This window comes from Vulpes vulpes, chromosome 5 (genome assembly GCF_048418805.1).
Source record: "Vulpes vulpes isolate BD-2025 chromosome 5, VulVul3, whole genome shotgun sequence".
NCBI classification, from domain to species: Eukaryota; Metazoa; Chordata; class Mammalia; order Carnivora; family Canidae; genus Vulpes; species Vulpes vulpes.
In genome coordinates, this window is record NC_132784.1 from 26,490,519 (window position 1) to 26,502,500 (window position 11,982).

The window sequence follows — 11,982 nt, forward strand, 5'->3', positions numbered from 1 at the left end:
CTAACTCACAAGAACCGGCGGGCTGCTTTTGCAGTCCTGAGTCCCAGCAATGCTCAGTAGCTTTTCTTAAAATAGACAGCCTGTAAATAAGGTCTGTGAACTCAATTGAAGGTGGCTGTTTCTGAATTAGTCAGCCCTCACAGGCTCTCGGCCTACATGCTAGTACATAAATTGTCCACTTTACCACCAGACAAGAAAGATTAGAGTAATAAACACGGGGCATTAGCTCAGCTAGAGAAACACACCAGCCGTTACGCACACACAGGATTGCCAAGAACTGTTAACCCAACTCTCCAGAAACACACACAAAAAAACAAGTTAGAACCATGACATCATGGGAACAAGAGGGAGAGAGAGAAAGGGGGGAAGAAAAAAAGCCCGTGGAAAAAAAAAGAAAAAGCGCAAACAATTTTCAGGTTCATTTTGATTTCTCTGCGCCTAATAAAGCAATCCTCCGCTAAGTTATCAACTGAGCTATCTCAAGTGGCTCTTGCCAGCTATCGGATTATACAAAAGTGGCAGAAAAGGAGGAAAAAAATGAAAAGGATTGTGTGTCAGGTTCATAATGCTTTTGGAGAATTCTGGAAACATGTCTAGTTACAAATTTTAGTCAGTCATATCTGTTTGCTTTGACAGGTTCCCAGGGAGTAAAAAAGGAACAAAAAGAGAGAGATTTTTTTTGTCATGTGAGGCTGGGGACAAAAAGATTACACCGTGCATATCTGCTCATAATATGATCTTTGTATAATCCGCGGGTCTGCACTTGCCTTCGGAACAACTGCACAACAGGTGCAAATTAAAATGAAAACGGCAGCGGAGCCGGGCAAACAGAATCTGCTGACCTGGTTTGAATACCAATTGACGGGGGAAACAAAACCTTTTCAAGAGGTGTGACCACAAGGGCTTAGGCAAGTTCAGGCTGGGTAATGCCCTCAGATCTACAAAAAGAGAGATATTCTAACATCTCTGGTCTAGCTGTGTGGTCCAGATATACCTTAGTACAATCAATAATGTGCTGCTTTTTTTTTTTTTCCTGGTGACTGAGATTTAACCATTTCTTAGCAACAAGCAGAAGATTCTTTACAAATTTTCTGAACGCTGAGTTCGGGGGCGGGGGTGGGGGGGCGGTGAGAGTGGGGGGGGGGGGTGCTACAACAAAAGCTCCTAAGGCCTGGGAAGCTTTCAACCCACCTCCTAAAAACTGATCTCTGGGCACAGGAGGAATAAAGAAAGGTCCAGAAGGAGTGAATAAAATTATCTAAGGCTGGACAGGCATTAAAAGGCCTTTATCCTGGAAAAAAACCCATGCCTTTTAAGGTCTTTTTCTGCATGGACCACAATATCCCGTGTGACACGTGAGTGTTCCTGCAGCAATACAATTGAAATATTTTCTTGTGGAAAAAAAAAAAAAGAGAGAGAGAGAGAGAGAGAGAGAGATAAATGATTTATGAACAGCCCTTGAGGAGTCCCAAATATCAGAACAATCTAAACAAGCAATGAAGTCATGTCTCACCATATAGGGTCAGGAGTACAGCATCCATCACCTTCACAGGCCAACAATACTTCACAACCTTTAGGGTTCTCGCTCACAAATAGTAGTAAATACTTTTAAACTAAATAAATAACTGCTGTCAAGTTCACTTACAGAAGCAGTATGCCATCTTTTCCAGAGCTGTTTTAACTAGGATATCCATTCCCATAGCCATTGTGTTGGTATCCAAACCCCCACCTTACCCCCCCCCTTTTTTAATCCAGGTGAAACAATTCATAACAAAGTTAGTTTGTGTATCTGAATTCGGAGTAGATCCTCTCATCCTGTCCTTTTTTGGCTGACCTGCTGACAATCAGAATCAAATCCATTAATATGGTCGTCGCACTTCCTGTTTCTCACCTAGTCCTCCCCATTTCTAAATCCGCAGGATTTGCCTTTAAATTTTTCTCTCAAGTCCAGTCAGTGGATTTGCCTCGTGCAATTATTGGGGAAAATTTCACCACGAAATAATCTGACTATAGAATGGCCAATAGGGGGTGGATCTACCCCCATTTACATTGTGAAATAAAATAAGCTCATTTTCCCATTTGTTCCCATTTTCATCCTTTGCCCACCATCATCACCATTGGCATTGAGAGGTCTTAATAACATAGCTTTGTCTCTGCAAAGAAGAGATTCGATTTTGTATAATAACTAATGTATACTGGTTTTAAATGAGGGTCATTGGGAAGAGTATATTAGTCTCATGTCTATTTTTGAACTTGTGATACATATTTTTTATCCAGCATTCAAAAGCGCTGAATCGCCTACATAACGTGGCAAAATTCTATTCCATCCTTACATTAGGTCAAATAAGTCGCCCCTTGCATGAGTCTCAGCAAAATTTTATACATGTATTGGAGCTCCATGGCTGGCAGAAAAACAGACAGTTACTTCAAAACCACAAAGAAGTGGGAGCCCAAAGAATTCCTTTCTGCAATTCAATAAACAAGAGGAAAGATGTACTGTTTGCTGGCTCAAAATAGACACTAATTTTACATCTGTCTCTGAGGCACAGCAAAAAGCCAACTAAAGAGCAGTAATAAATGTCCAAAAACAGCATCAGTATCCAAAACTCTCCCAGTAATCTTCAGAGGAATTAATTACAATTCTGTGTAACAGTTGCATTGGCAAAATGCACCCATAATTATATACAGGTACTGTACTGTATTACAGGGAAATTTGCCATGTGATACCATGTTTACATGATAATTGATGGATAAGATAAAACTATTTGCATATGAAGTGCATATGAATTATTGGCATGGCTCACCATTTTATGTGGAATCATATTAAAGTTTCATTTTCTCTAAAACTGTATGTGTAATATGGGGTTACCAAAGGGTATAAAGCTGATACTTAAATTTGCTTTATAGCAAATGGGCCTGGAAAGATATATCTGAATATGCATTACTAAAAACCTATATTTAAAAGGCTTCATAGTTTATCTATAATAAGCATTATTTTCACTTCAGCAGATTGCATTATATTAAATCCTCTCTATTCTTCCTCCTAAGTAAACAATACTCTAAATTGTATCACTATACCAATTAATTTTACAATCATATGCAAAACAAATAATGGTTTCTCTTTATTGTCTATTGATATAACTTTTTTACCCCCCCTCCCCCGCCCCGATTTTTCTATTCTGGTGACATGTAACGGAATAGCAGCAAAACGTGACATTTTTATAATGTCCATACCTGCCGGAAAATTTCAGCATTTGCAAAAATGGCCTATCATAGCATTTAAACATTGCTGATAATTAGCTTGACATTTGAAATACCAGAACTGTTGTTTTGAAGATGCCCTATACGATGTTACCTAACTAACCCCTTTTCATACTTATGTGCTTTCTCTACATTTTTCTGTCAGTTAGAGTACAAACAAGCGATCAGTTGCTAATGTATTAACATGAAAAGGAACTGATGTTAAGGGGAGGGGGGGGATACGCCATCTTCACCAGAAGCAGAAGTTTTCTTGATGTAAAGGAAAATTGCATATGCAGATTATAGACACTTGGTTGTTAATCAGGCGGTCAATAATGATTTTCTAGAACTCCATTCAAGAGGGCCAATAAATCGTTCAGTGCGATCATCAAGCACTAATTAAACCTACAGTGTGGTAAGTCCAGAGGACACACGGGTGTACTGTTCTCACCTCAGGAAGCTTGCTATCTATTTGGAGGAATGGAATTATAAAGCTCTAGTGCTAGGCCACTTGGCATCCACCCTCCACATGTGCCAAGGAAGCGATACAGGCACAGCGAGGTCCAGTGACTTGTCTAAGGTCCTGCAGCCAGATGGTGGCAACGCCGCTGCCAGGAAGCACGTCTCCAAGCGTACGGCACCCACGTAAAATATATACATGGTGTGACAAATTCCCCATGAAGGATGCAGTCTACATGTAAACCCCACAGGATCAGAGTAAGGAAATGAAAATCCCCGGGACTTTTGGGGATTTTCACAATGCAAAATAGAGATGGTTGCTTAATTTTGAATTGTTTTCATGATTGTTACTTTCATGGATCCCCTTAATTTGAGTTATAGAAGCCTACCAATTTGATCAATTACCAGAATCTAACAATACACCCATGCTTCTTCCCACAATAGTTTGGAAACAATAGAACTAAAGAGGCAGTTCCCAGAATTATGAGCTTGAAGACCTGTCTTCTCATCCCAGTCCCAACGTGTAACCAGCTGTGTGGCCTTGGCCTTTCATACAAGGAAACTTGGTACAAATGGGTAAAAATAATGATGATAGTTTTCCTGTCTTGGAGGTTGCTACAGGGAGTCCACGAACTTGTACGTGCGATGACAACTTTGTGAAGTGTAAAACACTGATACCCACTGAAATAATAATAAAGATGGAACCAGAGGGGTGCCTGGGTGGCTCAGTCGGCTAAGCGTCCAAGTCTTGGTTTCAGCTCAGGTTGTGATCCTGGTGCCGTGAGATAAAGCCCCGTGTCGGCTCTGTGTTCAGTGGAGAATGTGTTTCTCTCTCCAGCTCTCTCTCTCTCTCAAATAAATGGATAAATCTTTTAAATAAATAAATAAATAAATAAATACACACATCTAGATGGCTCATTGGGTTAGACACCTGACCCTTGATTTTGGCTCAGGTCATGATCTCAAGTTTGTGGGATCTGGCCCCAGTGTGGGTCCAGAGTCTGCTTGAGATTCTCTCTCCCTCTCTCTATGCCCATCTCCCTCCCTCCACTCATGCTCTCTCTCTCTCTCTCTCTCTCTCAAATAAATAAATAAATCTTTAAGAACAATAAAATAAAACTTAAAAGATGGGACCATTGCTCCAGTGTCTTCTTTTGTCTACTACTACAACATGTGGTAGGTATAGGTGAAAAGAGAAGATCTGAGTACGTAACAGTCACAATTTTGGTGTTGGGCCTTCATTTAAAAATCGTTTTTGCGAAAGTGTCCTCAAGTAGCAGCTCCATGATGGGAAACAGCATGCTTAACCCTTCAGCTAATACTTGATATAGACATGTAACCTTATTTTTTAAATGTCTCTTCTGATTATAGGGCTTAAAAGTTTCAAAGAAGTCCTTTGGAATTTTAGGAGTCATTTGGTTTCCTGAATCACTTAGACGCTTGGAGATCATTTATATTTGAGCCAATGCATTAATGGCCTAGTTGCTTCCTTGAAATGCCTTGATGTGTGGTAAGTGTTCGTGGACATTCTAAGTAAGACTCTTCACCTGAACCCTAGCCCTTATTCATCCCCTTCCCCCCACAAAGTTCGATTTCTAGCTACTAAAGACAGGATGCAGCAATTCTTCCAGAATTTTTATCCAGTGTCGTGGTTTTTCCAGGGAAGACTTAGCAACACCCCTTCTTGATCACGGTTAACCTGTTACCTCGGCACTTGGGTGACTAAAGATCACAGGACTAAATTCAAGGGTCAATTCCTCATTTGATGATAGGGGTGGGGTCTCGTGACAGATACAGCAAAACAAAGCAAGCTCAAACAGAAATTTTCTTCTGAATTTGAATACGTATCACTGAAATGCATGAGCCTTAATTTCCTGATTTAAAAATGGGAATAACTTTATCACTTGGGGAGGCAAGATTAATTAATGCTAGAAAGAAGGAATCATGCTAGTTTGAAATATCCCCATGGAACGTGCTCTCCAGCACAAAACACTGTTATAAAAGAACAGCTATGAACATACCATAGTCAGCCTTTATACAAACTAGCTTGGTCACTTTAATTTTTTATCCCAGGAACATTCAAAGGCATTAAACCCGCATTATAAATTAATGAGTTGTAAAATGTCAGCTGATAAAACAAAAGCAGTTTTGAATGTAGGGATAAAAATGTTTCCATTTCAGATTAGCTATGTAAAAAATATGCATATTAAGTGAAATGAGAGAAGAATTTCTGCAATCCCATGGTTCCAATGTGGAGCGGCTAGTTCTGACACTCTTTCAACTTCCTATTATGGGAACATCTTGGGAAGATGGCAGCCACTCATCCCCTCTAGAAATGCTAGCAGCTTCCCTGTACCTGGAGGAGCTTTCCCATTGCAGTGTGGTAGTGATTAAAAAAAGGTTAAAATTTCCATAAATTTGCTGGGGCTCTGGATAAGCTCCCACATGCAGGTAATAACATCTTAGTTATGTCCTTTTCCCCTTGAAACCTCTCCCTTAATATAGGAAATATAAAAATAATGGCAAATAAAAATAAAAGTAAGGATCCTCCCTTCCCCAAACTATCATAAAAACAGATATTGGTCAGAGAATTTACAACAGTAAATTCATTTATCTTTCTTTCTTCTTTCTTTCTTTCTTTCTTTCTTTCTTTCTTTCTTTCTTTCTTTCTTTCTTTCTTTCGTTTTTTTAATTCTGTTATCTCTCAAGAAGACACCATTATCCTAGGTCACAATGTTCTAAGTGAAATGTATGCTTACCCAAAGACTTAATGGCTGTTTATTGTTTTACAAAGGAAAACATATTAGGGTTTTCCTCTATATCGAGAACTCAGAATGGTTTGGATTACCTTACTTGACTCCTACCAGAGGAAACTAGTCATTGGACTGATGTTCAAATACACATGCCCCTTGCCTCTCCTTTCATTGAGTTTTTGTAGTTGTAGTTTCGACCCCTTAGAAATTTTCTCAGCTTCACTTTCTGTCTACATCTGTAATATGCTTACACTCTAAGGATATAGTATTTAGCCAAATTGTACTCCAGAGCATGAGGGAATAATTACCTTTGATGGCTAAAAAGAAAAAAAAAAAAAGTGTAACAACACCCTCCTCAGCAAGCCCAGTGTGATGGCAAATTGAGGAAAGGCCCCCAAACAACTGCTGTACACAAATATTTTTATTTGCATTGTACATCTATTTGCCAACAATTCCACAATGCTTTATTAAATGCATCAAGTGAGTGTGTGTCTCCCAACAATATGTCACAAGAAGAGAAAAGATTTGGGGGGGGGAACTCTCTAATTATTGGAATCCATGATCATTCAGCAAGTTGCTTTATACCCACCCTCAGAAAGAAAGTATTAAGGAACTATAGAGAAAAAAAAATATGCTTATTATCATGCCTGAAGGATATTCAAGAGGAATGTGAAAATAACTGTAATTTATTTAGGACCCAGAAGTATGAAATAATAAGCTTCTGAGCCATCAAAATTGTTTTGGAATTTTTTTATCTGACACGAGGGCAGACCTTGTCTAGCTTTAAGTTTTATAGTAATAAGACCTTGGAAATAAAACCTTGAATAAACTGAATATAAAGAAAGGGGAAATGTGTCCTTGTGTAAATAGATATTGTGTCTATCACCTTCCTCTGAAAAGGTTACACAACTTTCAAAGCCCATAAAAGGTGTAAAGTCAGTAACTGCCAGGGTACGTTGGAATGTTTTGTAAAAAATAAACATGAAGTAGACAAACTGTAACAATTTTCTCTGATTGTTTTATAGTTGCCCCACCCCTAAACCTTGTCTGCAACCGTACGTTTTTCTAAGATGTAGATACTAACCGAAGTCCGACAAAATTAAACCTCCTTCCTCCCAAAACCTTAAACAGGAACCCATTCCTCCTTCTTAAGCAAAAAAGCTCGTCTCTTAAAGAAAGATTTTTCCTGCAAAAGACTTTCCAGGCTCCCACGCAAAAGGGGACTGCAGTCCTAGCCTATCTGTACAAACTTCAAGCAGTTGTCCGTCCAACAGACCAGTTTGGGGACTTTGACGCTTTCTGCAGTTTCTAGCGGTCAATAATAACCCTCGGGTCTCAGGAAGGTCACGTGGAGGTGCTGCCATGTGTCTAGCCCATCAGCTGAAGGAACCGTGGAGAAGGGCTCCTTCGGAAGGAAGCCACGCTCTTGAAGGCCGCAAAGGGTGCGGATCACCTTCTAGACGTTAGTGGGTGGGGACGAAGGGGAGGTGAAGAGTCACAGGGTTTTAAGAGACGTGTGGCTCCACAGAAGGCCGTTGGAACAGCTACTGCTTTCCACCAGTTGTTTTCTTCTGATGACCACGTCCTAAAGCAGTGGTCGTGACAAACTTGCCCACGCGCACCACCTCTGACTCCACAGAAACGCCTAGAAGTGTGGGGGGATGGGGGGTCACAGGGCCCAGTCCATCCACCCTGGACACCTTCGTCTGCAGGAGGCCTCTGACACCTGGGAAAGCCATCTAACCTTCATTTCTCGACCCAGAGGATTTCTCCTCAGGATTAGCAGGACATTCAGCGCAGTTGGCCCAGTGCGACGGTTTACTCTGTGGGGTCTTTAAAACTGCAGCCTCCCCTCCTAACACAGCAACACCCTTACTACGAGGAGCCTGTTTTCCAAATAGCGTCATTGCACCTCACAATTGACAAAACCAGACAACGGTGAAAGGGACAGTGACACGGCAGACACAAAAGCTCAACACATTATGGCCACTCTAAACAGAGTACAAAAGGAAGGGAGTCAGTGATGTGTAAACCAAACAATGTGAGGGGAAAAATATTGAATAATTTCTGTCATGAGGCACTGACTAAAGCCAGGCTCTAATTGAATTAAACTCCCATTTATTTGCTCAGGCCTAAACAACAGGCTGGGAGGAAGAAAAAAAAAAAAAAACTTAAGGTTTGCTCAACTGTTCTGAGGTACCACCTTTCCTCACCCCTGTATAAATCCACCATCTGTGCTCACAGGCACACATGTTCCCTCTCTCAACAAATGCACGGAGACCCTACCAAGCACAGAAGCCAAAAAAGCACAAGGCACACAAAAGCTCCCCAGGCTGCCCCAGGTCTAAAGGAGCAAAAGGGGGAGAAAAGATCTTTTGCTCATTGCCCAGGTGAGACGGCCTGGTGCGTCCTCTCAGCCTCGACACGCGTCAAGTAAAAGAAAGGTTAAAATTAGAAAATTCAATTTATTTGATAATTTCCCAGAATAATTAGAGTTAATATGGGTTAATTAATATGCAAATCTCTCAGCAGATGTTCTGCAGCAGGGCCTGTGTGAGAAAACAGCCTCTGCTTTCTCCTACGTGATTTTGGCTGTCAGTTATTGGGTATAATTACTGTAACTAACCGAATACACACAAAACCTTTGGAATATAAAATTGTTACAGTTCTAGCTCTGCACAAGCTGCTACTTTTCTGCAATAAAAGCGAACAATTTCTTTCAGAAAATAGGAGCCTTTTTGTTCCTTTCTTGATTTAAAAAGAAGAAATGAATCAAGTAAATGGCTTATCTTTTTCTATGCATAATTAGGTCAGTATTATATGAACATTCCAATGAGCAGTGGTACAAACGTACATATAAAATGATAGCTCAAACCACCTGCAAAATCACATAAAATTGTTTTATTCAGAATCTTTTTTTTTCTTCCCCACCAGAACTTTGAAATGCTGAATGTCTTTCTTTCCCACATTGCCAACATTTTCTAAATTCAAAAGGATCCTACAACTTTATTAATTTTTTTTTCTCTTCAAAGACACAAAAGAATAAAGTGGGTAAATGTTTTTAAAGGTACATGAAGAAGTGGACTCTTTTGTAAAAGGACTCTGCGCAGAGTTCTAAACTTAAAAATGTTTGCGCTTTGAATGGCTACGTATTTATAGGTTTGGAGTGCTCACCAGCCTACGATAGGTACAAAGGTCCAGGCTGGCTGAAACTCATACGCAGGGGCGAGACGCTGCTTTGCATACGTCAGACTGGAGAATACTTTTAAATGTTGTAACAAGTTACTTAGGAGGGGTCTGATAGGCTTTTCACGCGTTGCACGATTAATAATTTAATCGAAGATTGCTTTGTTCTCACGTATTGGTAAACTCCTCAAAGGATGCCTGAATGGGAACAGAGAAATTTTAGGCCTACTTAATAAATTTAGATCATCTGCCAAACACCTAAAATCCACGAGAGAGACTTATCTCCAGGACAATTATTCAACCTCAGTGCTTAAAAGCAGGATATGATCTTTTTTTTTTTTTTTCCACGGACTGATACTGTTTTTTTTTTTTTTTTTTAATATATATCTACTAATCAGCAAGCATCTATAGAAAATTGTTTCCACCCCATTTTGGGCCGGAACGACTGAGTCACATTCATGGTCGGCCTGGTCCAAATTTCCTCCTGTAGGACAGGAGCGACCGTGGGTGTGGTGGGCACACGCTTGACACCTGATAGACCAAACTGGTATCAGGTCTCGCTTGAGAAAGGTGTTCTGAGGCTTTAGATGAGGTCAGTTGCGATCAAGGTCAATGAACTAGAGAGAATAATGTCATGATCCAGAAGTAAGAGAAAGAGTAACACACAGATGGATGTCTTAACCTTCAGAATGTTTAAATAATTGGGGTTTCGATGACAAGGCATATGGCTGGGTCTTCCTGCAGTGGATTTCACCCAGACTTTCCCTGTTTTTGCCACCCAAACAGCATGTAAACAAACAGTGCAGCAGCAAGTTTGCACGAGCAGGATGATCCATGCTTGGAACAATCTGGTTGTCACAGACACAGCTCTGTTTGGACACCACAACTCTTATCTGCAGGCTTGCTCTAAAAGTAGTTCAATGACCACCCTTCCCTTTCCTCCCGTCCTTCCCTTTAGAGCCACTCTTCTGAGAGAGAGAGAGAGAGAGAGAGAGAGAGAGAGAGAGAGGCAGAGACAGAGGGGGAGGGAGAGGGAGAAGGAGAAGAAGGAGAAGGGGGAAGGGGGGAGGAGACCCCCTGCTTTCCTACTGTGCTTCAACTGCTTTTTCCCTGGCCCCAGCTCCCCTTTCCTGCTGCCTTTGCTTTCAGGTAGTGGAATTTGCTGACCCTGGCCGCTTGGTGGCCTAAGCCTGGATGTGGCAAAAGTCAGCTAGTCACAGCGCACTTCTGAATTCATCTTAGTCACAGAAGGGCTCTCCTTGGAGACATCCACCTGGTTCAGTGACTTCTATGGGCCTCCCTCCTCTACTGGGAAGAGAGGCCAAATCGCATGTTCCTTCCTCATTTTACCTCCAGGAACAGGTCACACAGATGAAACAATCACACCATTTTTGAAAACAGAGGTTTTCACTTGCTGAGGTGATGAGGAGAATTCCTCAGATAAAGATGCGCCTTGTTTTTTTTTTTTTTTTTTTTTTTTTTTTTTTTTTTTTTTTTTTTTTTTTGGCTGTAAACAAATAAATCTAGAATCTTCTCGCTCCCTAATGTTTTGGCTTTGAGTTGCTAAGACCTTCCTGAGTGTTCTAGACGTAAGGCACCTTCTCTGTTGGCTTCATTTTAGTCATCAAGATTATCTATTGGCTGACAGCTGCGTGATCTGTGACCCACACCCTCAGAAAGGGAGCAGTTTGAAAGCAACTATGAATTTCATCCATTCTCTGGCCACCGTTATCTTATGAAGTATTGATAACACATTATCTTGCAGAGCAGAATAATACTGCACAAAATGATACTGAGATGTTTAAGACTGAAAGTTATTATTCAGAAGTTTACATAGTCTGCAAACACTTATCAGAAGCTCTGGACAGAAAGAACAGAACCTCCGTTTCATTAAGATACAGTGGAATGTTAGAGGTTTAGGGCCGATAAAGGCCAATTTTCAAAAAGTTCAGAATCTTCCTCGATGATAGAACAACTACATAAATTAAAATGAATGTCTCTCACAGCAGTGAAGACCTGAACATAGGTGTTCATACACTGACTGCAGGGTTTTAATAAACAAGACCTGCCTTTCCGAATATGTTATGGGGGGAAATCTAGAAATCATTGGAGAAGCCCCTTAGGTATTGAGCCCACAGAGGCCAGACTGTTGTATATGTGGACATGAATTCTGGTGAAGAATACAAGGCAACATCAAAATATCCAACTTAATTTGACTCTTTTAAGATTCGTTTTAGGATAGCAGAACTATCCGGAATCGATAGAAGTTTATGGAATGATCTTCATATTTTAACTTACTAATGAGGCAGGAAAAAAGAGCTTTTTATCATTATGCCCGCTCAGT

General features: G+C 40.5%; 1 protein-coding gene across 3 annotated transcripts in view; it reads right to left on the bottom strand.

Moving 5' to 3' along the window:
• The window catches only part of ZEB2 (zinc finger E-box binding homeobox 2), a 134,152-nt gene that overhangs the window by 43,787 nt on the left and 78,383 nt on the right, over nt 1-11,982 (bottom strand). The gene's annotated exons all lie outside the window — the stretch shown is intronic.